A 15,381-nucleotide genomic window follows, 5' to 3' on the forward strand; every position below is an offset into this window, starting at 1 on the left:
CCTGTGCAGGAATAACCATTTCATGTACAGCAAAGGCCTGTGCAGGAATAACCATTTCATGTACAGCAAAGGCATAAGGCAAAACTGTCCGGGAAACGGAACGCGTAAGCAGACATCCAGACCACCAGGATTTCACCGAACAGAGGAAGTGCGGGCTGGAAGACGTATCCCGCCTGGGGATGTGTGCGTGTAACACTTCGATATCCTCTTTTTCTTTGAAGCATCAGAGAACATTCTACAAAAGCAAGGCTGTGTGAATTAGGTGACATGACATTCAAGGTAGATGATCAAAGCTTAGTCACAAATAAATAAAAAAGTGATCAGTACCCCACAGCAAACCAGAGTGCAATAATACTTTTTCAGAAATGGGAAGGCACATCTCTGTTACACTTCTCCAGTATGCAACTGAGACGGTAAGAAACGGCTTCATTCTTAAAGCCTTGTTACTGAATTCTGCCAAACACCCCTGCCTTTGACAAGCATCTTCATGAGGATGAGTGGTAGAAAGTATTTCCTGAGATTAGGTTTGTACACCTACTGAGACTGACAGACCCACCTTTTTTTCTGGARTTCGCTGTGACAATGACAAATATTGAGGGGTCATAAAAGAAATATGCTATTGTAAGTGAGATATTGTGGGTGGAAAACMGTCAAAAGAAGGTGAATTTAGGACTATACAATGCCTATGAATGGACAAGGCAAGAAAGAATAAATCTTTTCAGATTCCACTTGATTCCTTTTTAGATTGGTTTGTATGAACTAATTAAAACCCTGTCCCTCTAATGTTATGGTGACATTAGTGAACAGAGCCATGCAGCAGGAGATTTGCAGGCTAAAACAATGCCGGAGGGTCTGGTGTCCACAGTCTATGCTTGGGGTGTGTGTGTGTGTGTGTTCATTTTTGAGTAGCTTTGGTCTGGTCCTGTGGAGTCACTGTCTGTTAGTGTACTACGTGCAGTCCTGGAGTACGTCACCCGTTAAGTTTAACGCGAATGAAAATCTCTCTGCAGGCTCTGAGATTGTCTTGGGAATAAAAAGCAAAGATTTGTGGGTGTCAGGTTTGTCCAGATGATCTCTAACTAGGTCCTCCTCACCCAAGGGAAAGTCYTCCTTTCTCCAGACTTTCTCCCTTCCCTCCAGGCTCTGGGATTCCTGAGGGCTGCCCTTAGCAGTGAAGGCTGAAGCAGAGAAGGCATTCAGTAACTCTGCCTTCGCTGGATCCTTCATCACCAGGCTCCCCACCCGATTCAGCAGCAGGCCCACATTATCCCTAGTCTTCCTTTTGCTACTGACGTATTTGAAGCAGCGCTTCTTGTTGTCCTTGACCTCCCTTGCCAGATTTAATTCCAGATGGGCCTTCATCTTCCTCATCACATCCCTGCATGCTCTGACAACATTCCTATATTCAGGCCACATCCCGGTGTGCTTTCTCCTTCTGTTGGAGTTTTGCTAGGAGCTCCTTGCTAATCCATGCAGGTCTCCTGCCCCCTTTGCTGGACTTTTTTTTTTTTTTTTTTTCCTTGGGATGCACCGCTCTTGAGCTTGGAGGAAGTGACGCTTGAATATCAACCAGCTCTCTTGGACTCCCCTTCCTTCTAGGACCCTAACCCATGGGATTCCTTCACATAGGTCCTTGAAGAGGCCACAGTTTAACCGGGTTCTGTAGCAGCAGGAACAAGGATTTAACAAGCATTAAGGGTTTCCAATCAAGGGAATCAGAATTTATCAGCAAGAGAATCCAAACACGTTGGTGTTTTTTCTATCTACTGTCTGGTATTGTGTTTTTCATCTATTGTCTGATGTTCCACCTTTAACTTACATTCTTACATTCCTATGGGAGGTTCCCCCCTTTTCATTTCCACACAGTCTTGGAGCTGGAAATCCCATTAAAGTTGTTTGTATGACCTCCGGAATGTAAGTAAATATTTCATAACATTGTATTTTCTAGGATGTTCTCTAGCTCCTGTAATTAACTCTACGTATATTCCTGTATCTATTGTGTTGGCTTAAGATCTGACCTAACTGTTGCAATGGAAGCCAGAATAAAATGTGAAGTTTTATGGAAAGATTTAGATGAGTACAAGAGAGCGCCTATCTGGCAGAAGTGTTTTGTTTGCTGATAAGCCTTTAGCTGTTTATTGTGCATACTCTCTGCTTTTAACAAGATTGCATTGCTAGCAAATGCTGCTGGCACAAAGCAGCCCTTCTAAACGATCATTCCTGCTTGCAATGTGCAAAAGCAAACAAAATGATTGGGGCATCCTTAATTTGTTAAAGCRTGATGGTGAGCGCACATAACTAGTGAGTGGGAAGAATGAACTGCAGGTAACAAAACCTTTTAATTTAATAGTTAACTTAAATATCTTGTCAGCCTAATTAACTAGCACTTTTTTCAAAAGTTGCTACTTTTCAAGGGATATAGCAATATCATTTTTTCTTTTATGTACCAAGACTTTGGGTTCTGGAATATATCATTGACTTTATCTTTAATTTTCTTAGGGTTTATGCCAAGTTTTGACAAGACTGAAATGATTCTAAACATAGTGAAAAGAAAGGTAAGACTTATTTAAAAAAAAAAATGGTACTGTATATCCTTTGCTGGGACATCATTCAATTTGCAGGCAATACATAGATCAAGCCAGATTATAATTTTTGTTATGCTGACATAAATCTGGAACAATTATACTGAAACCAGAGCACCAGCAGAGCTGAAAGTAGAATTTGGCCTTTATTTTGTTAAATACCTTGTCAGAATTTCCTATTTTTTATCTATTTGGTTTTCTATGCTCTCAATACATCTTCTGTATCCAATTAGATATATTTAACATTGATTAGCATACCCATTCAGAAACAAAGGCTTTCTTATGGTTTCTAAGCTTAGGCTCTTAAGATGTGTTAGACACTGCTTGTAATGAAATGTTAGAGGCTTGGCTTTGTGTAATATTCCTGCTGCTGGCTTTTATGCGTGTCATTCACCTGGAACAGATGTTTTCCCTCTTGTTTTCACCATTCACCAAAAATATCTGAAAGAAAAATGAAAACACAATTAATATGCATGCCTAGCCAATTAATTTAAATAAATTAGCATTAAAATTGATTTTAGTTTTATTTATATGCTTTCTGCAGCAGACAAAAATAATCTTGATATGGGACTGAATTTCATCAGATGCCTCAATAAACAGTGGAGACATTTTTCAAAACAGGAATCTTCATTATAAGATGGTAATTCAGTCTTAGAACCAGTATCTGCATTCTGTGAGAGGTTATGAACTCCCTGGATTTTGATTTGCTGGGAAAATTATAGAGAAGAGCACTAACTTGAAATAGAAATGGCAACTGTCTGTGGAATCAATTATTGAGGTTTGGGAAGAGGACAACGCAGATCAACTGGATATGACTGCACCTGACAGCATGGACTATTTTAAGAATTCAACATCGAGCGTTAGCACAACAATTCTTAGACTAGAGGTTTTTCTAACACACTGGAAATTACATGTATTGCAGGGTATTGGAGGCTGGGGAAAGGAGCATCCATGGCATGAGTGTAGAGGCTGGAGGCTGCAACACGCAGCATGTTGGATTGGTGAGTGGAGTGGGGCAAGGGGATGACGTTTAGAAACCTCAGGAGGATCCTGCATTTGTGTTCTTCTGGCACCTTCTATAAGGTGCCTCTCCATAGCTATCGCTGGCTTGCCAGCTTGCGTGGACACCAAGGGGCAACTGTGATGATGATGTGGTGGCATGTTTTATAGAGCATCTCCTTTTTAAGGAATTTGGTGCCAGCTCTTATCACTCTCCAACCCAAGTGATGCAAATTTATTTTTAAGATTGGCTGTGATCACGTAGCTGAATAACCAGCACTTCTGAACTTCCCTGATGCTATTCTTAATTGAACTAAGATGTGGCTTTACCCTGGAGTTTAGGCTTTATAGAAATGGAAATGTTGTGTTAGTCAGGAAACTAAGTAAAACACCGATGTGAGGGCTTCTGTCAAGGACATTTGAAGTTTAGCCATGGATGGGATGCTACCCCAGCCACAAAGTAAGAACAGAGTGCCAGCAAAACACACACCGCTGATTCCTGGTGTGGAAAATCGAGGAACATTGAAGAGCAGGTTTGGCTATGCTTTGGTGCATGGTGTCCCCATCATCTCCGGACTGCTGAAGATCTGCCCTCCAAACCACGGTGCTGYGCTCGTCAGAGCCAGCTGCTGCGGCCAGGTCTGCGAAGCATCCTCGGCGCCGCTGGGGCCGGCGGCCCGCAGCACCTCCGCACCGCGCTGCGCCGTGCCGTGCCGGGCAAGGGGAAGGAGCGTCCCCGAGCTCGGCGCCGCCACAACCTTCTCCCGGGCTCGCTTTCGGCTGCGGTTCTGTTTGTAAAACCACCAACTCGTGTAGAGCCCAAGTAGATGGCAGTTCCTTTGTCACTCTTCACTCTAACATGCACATAAAAATAGTTACTAAAAAGAAGCCATTTTAAAAAAAGAACAGAATGAATCATGACGATTTTCCCTTTCCTCCCCCAGAATATCAGCTGTTAATCTTGTTCCTCCCACGGGCTAATGATATAAGATCTTTCAACTAGCAGGAGAAAGCTAGAGTTGAACCAGAATACTAAAGAAAATTCACTCTGAGATAGCCGTAAAGATTTATTAAGTAAGCTGGAGTCGGCTGTATATTTTTTCTTCTAATCTCAAGCCTCWGCTTTTTCAAAACTGGCGGCGTGGAATTTGTACCTGACCAGAACAAAAGCAGCAACAAAAACACACAAACTATTTGTCGTTTTCTTTTAACGAAGCAATTTGCTGCAAGATCCAATTCTGGTGCCTCAGTAAGGATTTTGTCAATGTACCAGTGGAAATGATTAATTTTATCGCGTTTCCCTGCCCACCTTGCCGTGCACGTTAGTATACCCCCGYACACAGCAAGCGGCCGGTAGGTTTTCTACAGGGTCTGCAGCAGCAGATACGTCTTGTACGTGAACGAGCACGAATCACGACCTGCTGCTTGACCCACTTCCTCCCCTGAAGGATCGAAGGCCAAATCTTTGATGCACTTTGCCAGCGAAGCGACTCTCGGGGCCGAGCAGGGGTGAGGGCGGAGGTGGGACGTCCCCCGGGATGTCGGTGCTCCTGCCGCCCCAATCCACCTCGAGCTGTGGYGGTGCGGGGCGAAATGAAGAGAGCTCCTGCGCGCGGGGAAATAATGTTAACGTAGTCGACTATGCAAGATCGCTGCAGCAAGTACGAAAGCTATGAGGCTGGTCGTGTGCCGCAGGTGGCCAAGACAGCTACTGAAATGGCCTTTCTTCCCTCAGGCAGGATCCTTCCCTTCTGAGGATAAAATACCACTTCTTTGTTTAAGAGATTTTGCTGAGCTGAAGTTCTTCTACTTGCAAATACAAGAAGAAATATTCATGTTTTTCCCTTTATGAAAACATTTAAAAAATTAATATTTAAATTGCTCTGYAATGAAAAGCTGGAAGCTGACATTTGGTAGGGATTATAGCTTTCGTTGGGGAGGACTTTGGAGAGTTTCGGTGGAAATAGGGTTTGATTTGGCCAACTTTCTGAGCCTTTGAAAAGCGTAAAATGGATATGCCCAGTGTGTTTTTTCCACTAAGCTCCTATGGATATATTCATTATGCGTTCCAGCACGGATAACTCGCTGCATTATGAAATAGGAAATGAAAGTCCCCAGGAACTCACGGCTCGGTTTCCTGCAAAAAGCCCCCAAGGACCCRCTTGCTTGCTCGGGTCACTGCCACCAGGCACCCCGGAGTCGCGCTGCTGCTGGAGCGACCAACCGGCCCCTGGCTGCGGCTCCTTGCGGGGTCCCGTATTCCTGTATGTTTTGGGATGTCTGTGCTGATTAGGGATGGGAGAAGAAACCAGCCTGTCCTGCAGGAGGTTCTCTTGCTCACTCTGGATCCTGGCCAGAAACCAGCTATTAGCACCTGCATATTCCAGGCCATTCCTGGGTTGTGCCCTGGTCTTAGACTGCTTTGGTGACCCTTGCTTGTGTTTCTCCACCTCAGCTACCTGGATTGTTTCCTAACATCTAACTTTTTTCCCTTAATATATAAAKCTACGTGTTTGTGGCAAGTTTTTTGCTTTTTTCCTAGCTGTCTCAGAGAACGATGAATTAGCATCCTTTCTGTAACAGTCTTCTAAATATCACAAGATTATTATCTGCCCTCTTTGCCTTTCCCGTTATAGGCTGGACAAACCCTGTTTGCTCAGCTTTTTTCTTGTGTTTTTTGCACATAGTTATTCTCCTCTGTCTCTACAACAAAATCTGATGGTCAGTTCAGTAGGGAAAAATCTATCTGAAGAAGTTGGGCAAGTAATAGTCAAGTGGTTAGAATTCTCACATGCAAAGCAAGAAAACAGGAATAAAGTTGTCTTATTCTATTTTATTTCTTTCTTTCTATTTCTTCTTCACTTCTCAGAGGATGACCAGTGAAAGGTGGGTGATTCACTGTCTATGTCTGCTTTGGAAGTACAGCAATAGCTGGCAAAGAATTCAAGGCTGCAAGAGACACTAAGTGCAAACCCAACTCTTCAATCGAAATGCTTTACGGCACTCATTTAGGAAGAGGATGCTGTGAATGCCAGGCCCACCTCACTGTGTCCGTCCCTTTTCCAGATGTAAAACATAGCCAAGTTTCAGGAGCAGAAATCAAAGTTGAACCCACCCCTCTCCCCATTCCAGACATGTAACTTCACCAGTTAGCTGCTGGATAGACACTTTTCTGCAAGTAGGGGCTTAGCCTCAAAAAGCCTATTGCTTTCTTTGAGAGAGAAATTAACTGCTGATATACCTAACTGGGGCTGCAAATGAGGAAACTGAAAAGAAATAAAAATGGGAGAGGGGAAATTCCTCCTGTTTCATCTCTAGCAAGATAGTCTTTGAGTGGTTGCAAGGTCAAAGACTAGCAGGAAATAGGAAGGCTCAAAGGAGAAGATATTGTATGGAACACATGCTGARGCAATGCTTTGCAGTGGGTTGTTGTCTTCCCTGGGAATAACACAAATATCCTCTTGGAGTCAACATGCTCTTCCAATAAATGCCACTCTTGTTTACGAGGAGATAGAACTTCACGAAACAACATCAATTTTTATTTAAAACCATTCAATAAATTATGAATGTAAAAGTATTTATTCATATTTTCAAATGTATCCTAAGAGAACATTCTTTAAAACATTTGGCAGACTTTCCATGTTTTTTTTTTCCACAAGAAAATTCTATTTTTCTCCATTAAATATCCCCAAAGATTTCAGTTGTTCTTGTATAAGAGCATAGAGCTGTTCACATGTCAGGGGATAATTTATTTCTTAAATTAATGAATGTAATTTTATTGAGTTTAATATTTTACCCAGGATTTATTATAGTATATTCCCTAATTTACGTTTAGCTCAGGTGAATAGTGCCTTACATTTGTCATCGTAATGATGATTGATTAGAGGTCTCTTATTACAAGGCATTTGTGTGATGGCTCCCATTTTATCCTGAATAGGAGCAACTACCAAAAAAACACCTCTGTATGTTACACGTTCTCGTAATTTTTCTGCAGCTTCAGCTGAAGCTGACTGAATTGGAATGAATCATTTTGTGTCTTTCTGAGGTCCTTCTTTCAGGCCAGACTTGACGGAAGTGCTTCAAATCTGAGGGGAGGGAGAGGAGCAAACCCAGATCTAGCATTTTTGGTGTCTTCTATGTACCTATTTTCTTTGAGTTTTGAGCGTTCTTGATCATAAAAGTCGCTCGTATGTAGAGATTAGCAAATACCCATTTCAGTGAATTTGACTGTTGCTGTTGTCCTCTGCCATAAGAATTATCAAGATGTAACTAAGAAAACCTCTTTCTGTATCTTTGTCTTTAGATCCATAAGATGTCAGTAATTATCCTTATCTAGCTCACTTTTCAAAAGAACCATTGAGTACCTAGAATCTTTGCAAATTATTTTTGTTGTCTCTTTTTTTGAGGGGTGAATTTTTTTTTAAGTATTTGTTCAGTATTATTTGTGTCAGCTGTAGGAGTCAAAAGTAACTAAAAGCAGAACTTACTATATGTGTAGTATGGAAGAATAACAATTCTCTGATTAGAGTAGCTTTGTTGGTTGTCTACATGAACACAGTGAACAGATTGTCAGCCTTTGAAGAGAAAGCTAATCCACACCAGAGACACAATTGATCAATACAAGCAAACAAGGCAAGCAGAGTAGCAATTACTGACTTGTAAAGGTTGCTAAAACAGGGAGAAATCTCAGCCAATCTATTGGACGAAGACATGGAATTACACAATTAATCCTGAGGTCTCGTGGTACACTGGACTGATTCACTAGATTGCACTTTTAATTCTGTAGAAAGGGTCTTAATGGAGAACAGAATGTTTACCTCCATTGCAAATGTGTGCATCATTCTGGACATGCATACCAAAGACAACCATACCGAGCATAGAAGTTAAAAACATTTTTTCTGGGCTGCAATCTGAAACAGGACCACATCAGTCATGGCTTCTACCGAGATCTAAAATCTTCTGTGAGTTAGTCTAAGAGGTGCCTTTAGGCCAAAGTGCATCCGAAAATCAAAACCTTCAAGGTCCTTGGATTTGCTGCTCTCTTGCAATTTATCTTGAATTAAGGCACTGTTATATAACCGAAGATTAGAAGCATTAAACTATCCTAAAGAAATGTAAGCATGTAATTTTGAGTTTCCAGATAACAAATCTGGAAAAATATTTTYGATGACTAACATAGTAAATTGTTTAATTAGAGCATATTCCTCATGTGGTTTGGGCTAGCTAAGTAATTTAAAAATAAATTATTAAAATCTGAGGGCTTCTTCCTCTCCTTTGCATATTTGTCATTTGAGACTGTGTCACAAGCTGACCRACTTCCTGATCTACTTAAGGCTCAATCAGGTTTTAGTGTAGGCAGCTCACTAAACTGCAGTGACATGTATGCCTTATTAGATCATGTAAGAGTTATAGCCAGGGCTTAGTCCAGCCAGATGTAATCCTGTATCCAATTTTAAAAACACAAACTCAGCTGGTTGTTTGTACTATATTTGTAAACTGTGGATAATTATTGGAATCATTCTGAGCTTCTTACAGTTTTGAATAACTGTAAATATTTAAATTCAGTATTAATTTTACATTTAAACACTACACTAACATCATATTTAATAATTATTAATAAGTACTGGGTTTAAATTCCAATTAAACAAAACATTTTTCCATTAATTCACAAAACAGAACTACGTATTTGGAAAGTGGCCTAACTGAATTTCTGTAGACATTAGAGCAAAATGCAGAACTAATTTGGAGGGGGAGATTTTATAACATGAGCAAAGAATGACTGATTAGCAAATTAAGTTATAAATTTGTCGGAAAGTGGCTTATATGAGCTGGAATACCTGATAGAGGCTTGTGAGCGGAGCACACAGGAGACGCTCAACTAGAAGAGACCTGCTCTCACTTTCCATGGTGGGAATGCAGGTATATACGGGAAAACACAGGCTGGGTGGTTTACCTCCTAACGATAGCCTGCTTCAGACCTGGAATAGTTCCTAGACTAATTTAAGCAGCTCACAGGGTTCTTCAAAATACTAGCACCTCCTCGGCTCRCCCTTCGGGCTGGAGGAGCCGCTGCCCTCGCCAGGGCTAAGGGAACAGCGGGGTCTTGGCGCGCGGCCGCTCCTGCCGCCGACGTCCCGAGCGTGGCGACGGGACACGGGTGATGAGGCAGGGCGAAGCCTTCGTCTGAGCAAACAGCTATTATCTTCAATTCATGCGTGGACTAAATGCTAAATCGTTTTTTTTAAGGATAATGCAAAAGCTTGCAGGCAGGCAATTTCTTCCCTGCTCTTCAAGGAACTGAATTTTACTGCTTTGTAGCTGTATCTTCAAGGCTTCTCAGCGACAGTAAACATGTTGTTACGGTAGCTTTCCCAAAGCCTATTTTGATGGCAAGTACGTTGTCTCCGTTGATTGCTATAACCACATAGAGGAGGTACTGCCCTTGACCTTAACAGACAAAAATCAAAAAATCCAGCGTAAAGCTTGTTACTCGACAAACACTGTGATGTGCTTTGTGCAAATGCATTTAGTAACTCTTTATTTCTGTGTTTTCTGTCCTTTGCTCTAGGTGGGGTGCACTTAAAAGGAACCACATCCCTGAGGCTCGTTTCACCAGGAGCTCTGAGGAGTGTTATTATTTTTACAAGTCCTCTACAAACATCTGGAGAGTCAGAAGAAGAAAGGCCTTAATCCATTGGAGATTAGCTATTTAATGTTGCCTTCTAAGCTTATGAATCAAAGCACTTTAATTGGACAACCCAAATTTTCTGGGGATTTGCAGACAAAACAACTGAGTATAGAACTAGTGGCAAGTGGAAACTAATTATTTTCAGTTAGCTACCAGCCAGTGAATCATGTGAAACTTGTCAAGAAAGACCCTGAAAAGTAGCAGTAATAWTTTTAACTTTTACGTTTTATTTATTGTGCAAAGACTGGATTCTCTTAAAGAATTTTAGAAAAAAACTCACTATATACGGTTTTATTTGTTTGATTACATTGGTAATTGGAGTATAAATAACCGGTATTCTGCTGCTAAAACCAYCTTCCACCTGCCTGACCTATGCCATTACTTTTCTGTTCCTCTTCTGCCTCCCTAAAAGCCCCAGATTACCTGACCCCTTTTCTATTTCCCATYGTCTTTTGATGGCATTCATACACTTGATCTATTTTTCTCATGAACAACCCTATCTTTTCTCATATCTTCACTGATGTGTGGCCTTGGTCAGCTCTTTCCAGCTTGCTCTCATTCACAGCTGTAAATAGCCTTTTCCATTTACTTTCAAGCTGCAGAATAAATGTTTTAACAAAATGTATCCATCATATAAATGCTTACATTGTAGTCGTTGGTGGTGAATAATCCTGATCTTCCATTTTTTCCCCCTATTTTGCTATTTGGCCCTTGAAGTCATGGTGCTGCAGTTATTTACCGATGGCAGCTCATGAACCTGACCCTGCAAACTGAAATCTGTCTRATCTTGACAGAAAACATTATGTTCAGGCACAAGCATTCTGATTTACCTTCCTGGGGTTGGTATTCAGTGTGGGAGTGTTTTCTGATGTGACCCTCAGCCACAGCCATGCCAATAAACCCATAGGACARGAGGTTACTCTGCCATAAGCCCAGCTGTCAGCATTTACTCTCAAATTTACTTGGTAAAATGTCATGATTGCAATAAAAAATGATAAAAAATATGTAAATAAGCTTCGCTTACATAGTCAGACAGTTTCAAATTCACTATGATCTAGTAGGAGGTATTTATTGTAGTTGTTTTTTTTTTTAAGTAACACAGAAAACAGCTTGTATTTATTAACTGTCTATTTCAGTGAATATCGAGTGCAAAAGAGTGGGCTGAATTAGTACTGTGCATTCATAAGGAAGGGGAGCAGAAAACAGTGACTGATATTGTTCAAGCTTGTACTTCAAGTAATGTCACATTGGCAGTGAAGAGATAAGAAGTGACTGTTCTGAGGTACTTTCAGGGAGCTGATAAGTGAACTACTGCAACAAATGGAAGGAGGATTATGAGACTAGGACGGAAGAAAATTAAGACTGATAACATACGGAGTCTTGCAGCCATTTCTTGTGCTTCCCGAAGCTTAATTTTAGCTGATGATATATTTTTAGAATTTTTTAATAATGAACAAAGCAAYGGCTTAAAATGCTGGCAGAGGGAGGAATTTAGCAAATGACTTTGACATGGAGGTCACAAGAGCTGAGAATTGTATTGGCAAATGCTATCAATGCAAATTTATTTCTGACTCAGAAAGCAGTGAACACAGAAAGGAACATATATCATGATATATTTGATTATGGTCAAACACTTTGGTTTATTTAAAATCTGTGGGTGAAAGCTCTTTCTATGCAGCTCCATGAAGTGTTTACAAGGATGTTTGCAAAGAGTGTGATTTCTGTCTGGAAGTAGATGCAGAATGAAGGGCGTCCTGAAAAGCAATGATGATGTTCTGAAGGACAGATAGTGACAGAAAATTTTAACAGGAGTTATAAGACAGTATGTGTAGCCTGTTCGTGAACTGAACTGAGCTCAAATGAAGTTTGTATTTATTCACCACAGAATATAAATCTCTAACAAAAAGTAAAGAAGCAGCTCTTTGACTTAGCTTTATGAGACATACCAGTGAGATGTGCTACTCCATTACCAGAGATTTGACAGAACTTAAAAGAAAAAAAAATGATGGAGTGTATAAGCCAATTAGATAGGATTTTGGTGGGAATTATATGAGATTACATTCCCATGCTCCTAATGCAGAAGATAAAAAAACGTGCAGAGGAAAGGAGTGAGAAGACTGTTTCCTCTGTGGTCCCCATCACATTTTCTATGTCTGATGGGCTCCTTTTTTTTTCCTCCTCTTACAATCTGGAGTCTTGCCCACTGTCTCTCTTCCCTGCTCAGATACYTGCTGATACTTGCTGTCTATTCAACAGTCTGTCCTGCTCCTTCCCCTCTCTACAATATTTAACCCTCTGATTATCTGTCCTGAACCCTGCCAAAACAATTCTGTCTCAGCTCACCCCCCAACCCCATTACCTCTTTCCTCTTTCCTACTCAGAAAAACCCACCCAAGCAGTAATCAGCCTGAARTCCTACCTCAAGTATTTCTCATTTTACTCATCTTTACCCGTTCATCTTCCAGGAGTGACAAGTTTTGTTTTTGGAAGAGCTTCTAATTCACCCCTTTCTGATCACTGCTCCTAATGCAGCAAGGTCTTTCTGTCCCATTTGAAAACTACTCAGTGTATCTTGTTACATGTCATCAAGTCTACAGATGCTAGAGGAAAGAAGGCATGAACACATTCTGAGTTAATAAGGCTAATTTTAATTTTCTCCTGACTGATCTGTTTCCCTTGAGCAATATCCTGAGAGAGGAAAATACTATAGTCGCAGCACAAGTTTTCTCATGGCCTCCTGGCTTGCAAATACAGGACCTGCCAGGAGATGGCCAAATATAAGCCCAACAGAAGAACTATAGAAGAAGTAGACAGAACTAATGTCTGATAAAACCAGTGTGCACCTGGCTGTGCACCTATGATATGTAGCTAGCTTAAAGTTCTGGTACCCTATGTATGGTGAAGTGTTTTTGCACAACCCAGGCCTTTTTACTTGCGTGGGTATTACAGGATACCTCACAGATTGTATAGTGCAGTCCTCTTGGAAGCTTTGTTTAACTAGAGCAAAGCTTGTCAGGAGAGCATCCTGAAAATAAAGAGAGTCTAAAATCAGATTGTATGAAAAACATAAATACACAAAGGCAGGAAATTCAGAGGCAACAGTTCTGCAAACAGCTTCTGAGCTAACACTCACTTGTCTATTGAGTCCAAGGTGAACAGCTATGTGACCACAATATACATGTCTTTCACTTTTCCCCTTTCTTAAAGGATTAATTATAAAGAATACATTTATATGACAACTGCCTTTCTGAATCTCTGCTGGCCTGATGTTCAAGTCAGGCACCAAAATTTCAGCATCACTGAGATTCAGTCTTAGTCACTCCTTAGGCGTGACACTTAAGCGTATGACTTAAACCTAACCATCTCTAAAGTTGGGTGGTAGCTGAGAAGGGTAGCACAAATCTGTCTAGTGTGCCTCAGCTGAGAATATCTACAGGATTTTCCTATTTTGTGGATAAGAGTTTGCCACCAACYTTCACTGAGGCCTGTGCAGCATATGTTTAATCTTGCGTGGAGGATCTCCYATAAAATCTTGTTGTAAGGAAGTCAAAAGTGACTTGCAGAAAGGAACTGCAATTGCATTTTATCAAATTGGAAGGGAAGAAAAACATCTGTCTTAAATAAGGGAATGATTCCAAAACCTTTGCAGCATGTAATACGTTTTACACCACTGTGCTATTTCTGTGATTAGTTCATTGGGCCCATAAATTCATAGCTTTGAGAAACTGGCCTTAAGTTTCCCAGACTTTAGAAAGTAATTTTGTATAAAGATGAAAATGCTATTATTTTGACTGYCATTTTTTTTAATTATCTTTTGCTTGTCTAGTTGGTCTCTCTTTCTTGCAAAGAAGAGAAACCTTGATCAGTGGAGTTCCTGAAATCCATGTTTTTCAAACTTTTTTCTAAAGTTTTCAAGCAGACTTGAGGACTCTGGATGGTGTAGCCCTCTACAAAACAAATTTGCTTTCCTCAATTAGCTTTCATCACCTCCTTGGAAAYAGTTCATAGATCCACAACAATCTGTGGACTGCAGGCTGGAAAACACCACTAGAGTTAGCTGCTGTGGTCTACATGTTTTCCGTGTCCTGAATTCCGTTCAGACATCATTCAGGGGAGAGGAGTGCTTGAAGTGTCAGAGGATGCAAAAAGGAATTGGAAGATCAAGTTAGTAGCTTGCTTTAAGATTTTTCATGTAAAGTACAGATTGAACACTGCTCACTCTCCTCKCCAATTCCTGGTAATTTAAACTCCCACTGTCTGCAGAATGGAGCTTTTGTGCAATAGCAGTTATATGAAAGTGCAGAACAATTGAAGGGTGATGTACTCAATTTGTTGCTTTTGCTGGACTGCCATTGCCAGAATCTGTCACTTAAAGAAACCAATTGTAATCTTACTCCTCTATTTTTATGCAGCATATTTATATAAAGCCCCTMTCACAGCAGTTACTCAATAGGACAAAAAAAAAATTAAATGCCTTTGTGGACAGATAAATAAAGCAAGCTGCAATAGGAGTATGTTAAAAGCAGTCATTAGCATGTACCTCACATCAAGTAAGAAGAAAGTACCGCAGTTAATCATAAGGACATCACTTTTCTTCACCCCATTTTAAAATTGCTGTTTTAAGTGCAATTTATGCCATACACCCACCCATGTCTATTTTAATCAAACATTTTGTACTGATGGGTAAATTGAAGTCGTAGAAGTATAGAGAGCTCAGATACRTGATAGAACAAATAGAAGGTTGTTAGTCCCCTCATTCCAAAACTACATATGCCAGGTARAAAAAGCAAGAACAACATAAGCAACATTTTATCAAAGAACAAGATCTGTGAAAGTTCCAAACCAGTCTGCCAAAATGTCAAAGTAGCTCAAGGTGTTTTTGCACCAGCCATTTGGCCTCATCAGAGCATCCACAAAAAAGTGGAGAAATTTCACAATTCTCCAGATAGAAGGTGCTCTGATCACTGTTTATCTTTTACAAATATAATAGAGGTGCAAGAAATAATTGCATTTAAATACATGCATGCAATGAGGCTCTCTGCACAAAGGGTCATAATAGCCAGAGTGGGTTACCTGCATTCTTAGTTGCTGAAGACATCACAAAATGTGAGC

The sequence above is a fragment of the Rhea americana genome, unplaced genomic scaffold (assembly GCF_003343005.1).
Source record: "Rhea americana isolate MKP2758 unplaced genomic scaffold, rheAme1 scaffold_44, whole genome shotgun sequence".
Lineage (NCBI taxonomy): Eukaryota > Metazoa > Chordata > Aves > Rheiformes > Rheidae > Rhea > Rhea americana.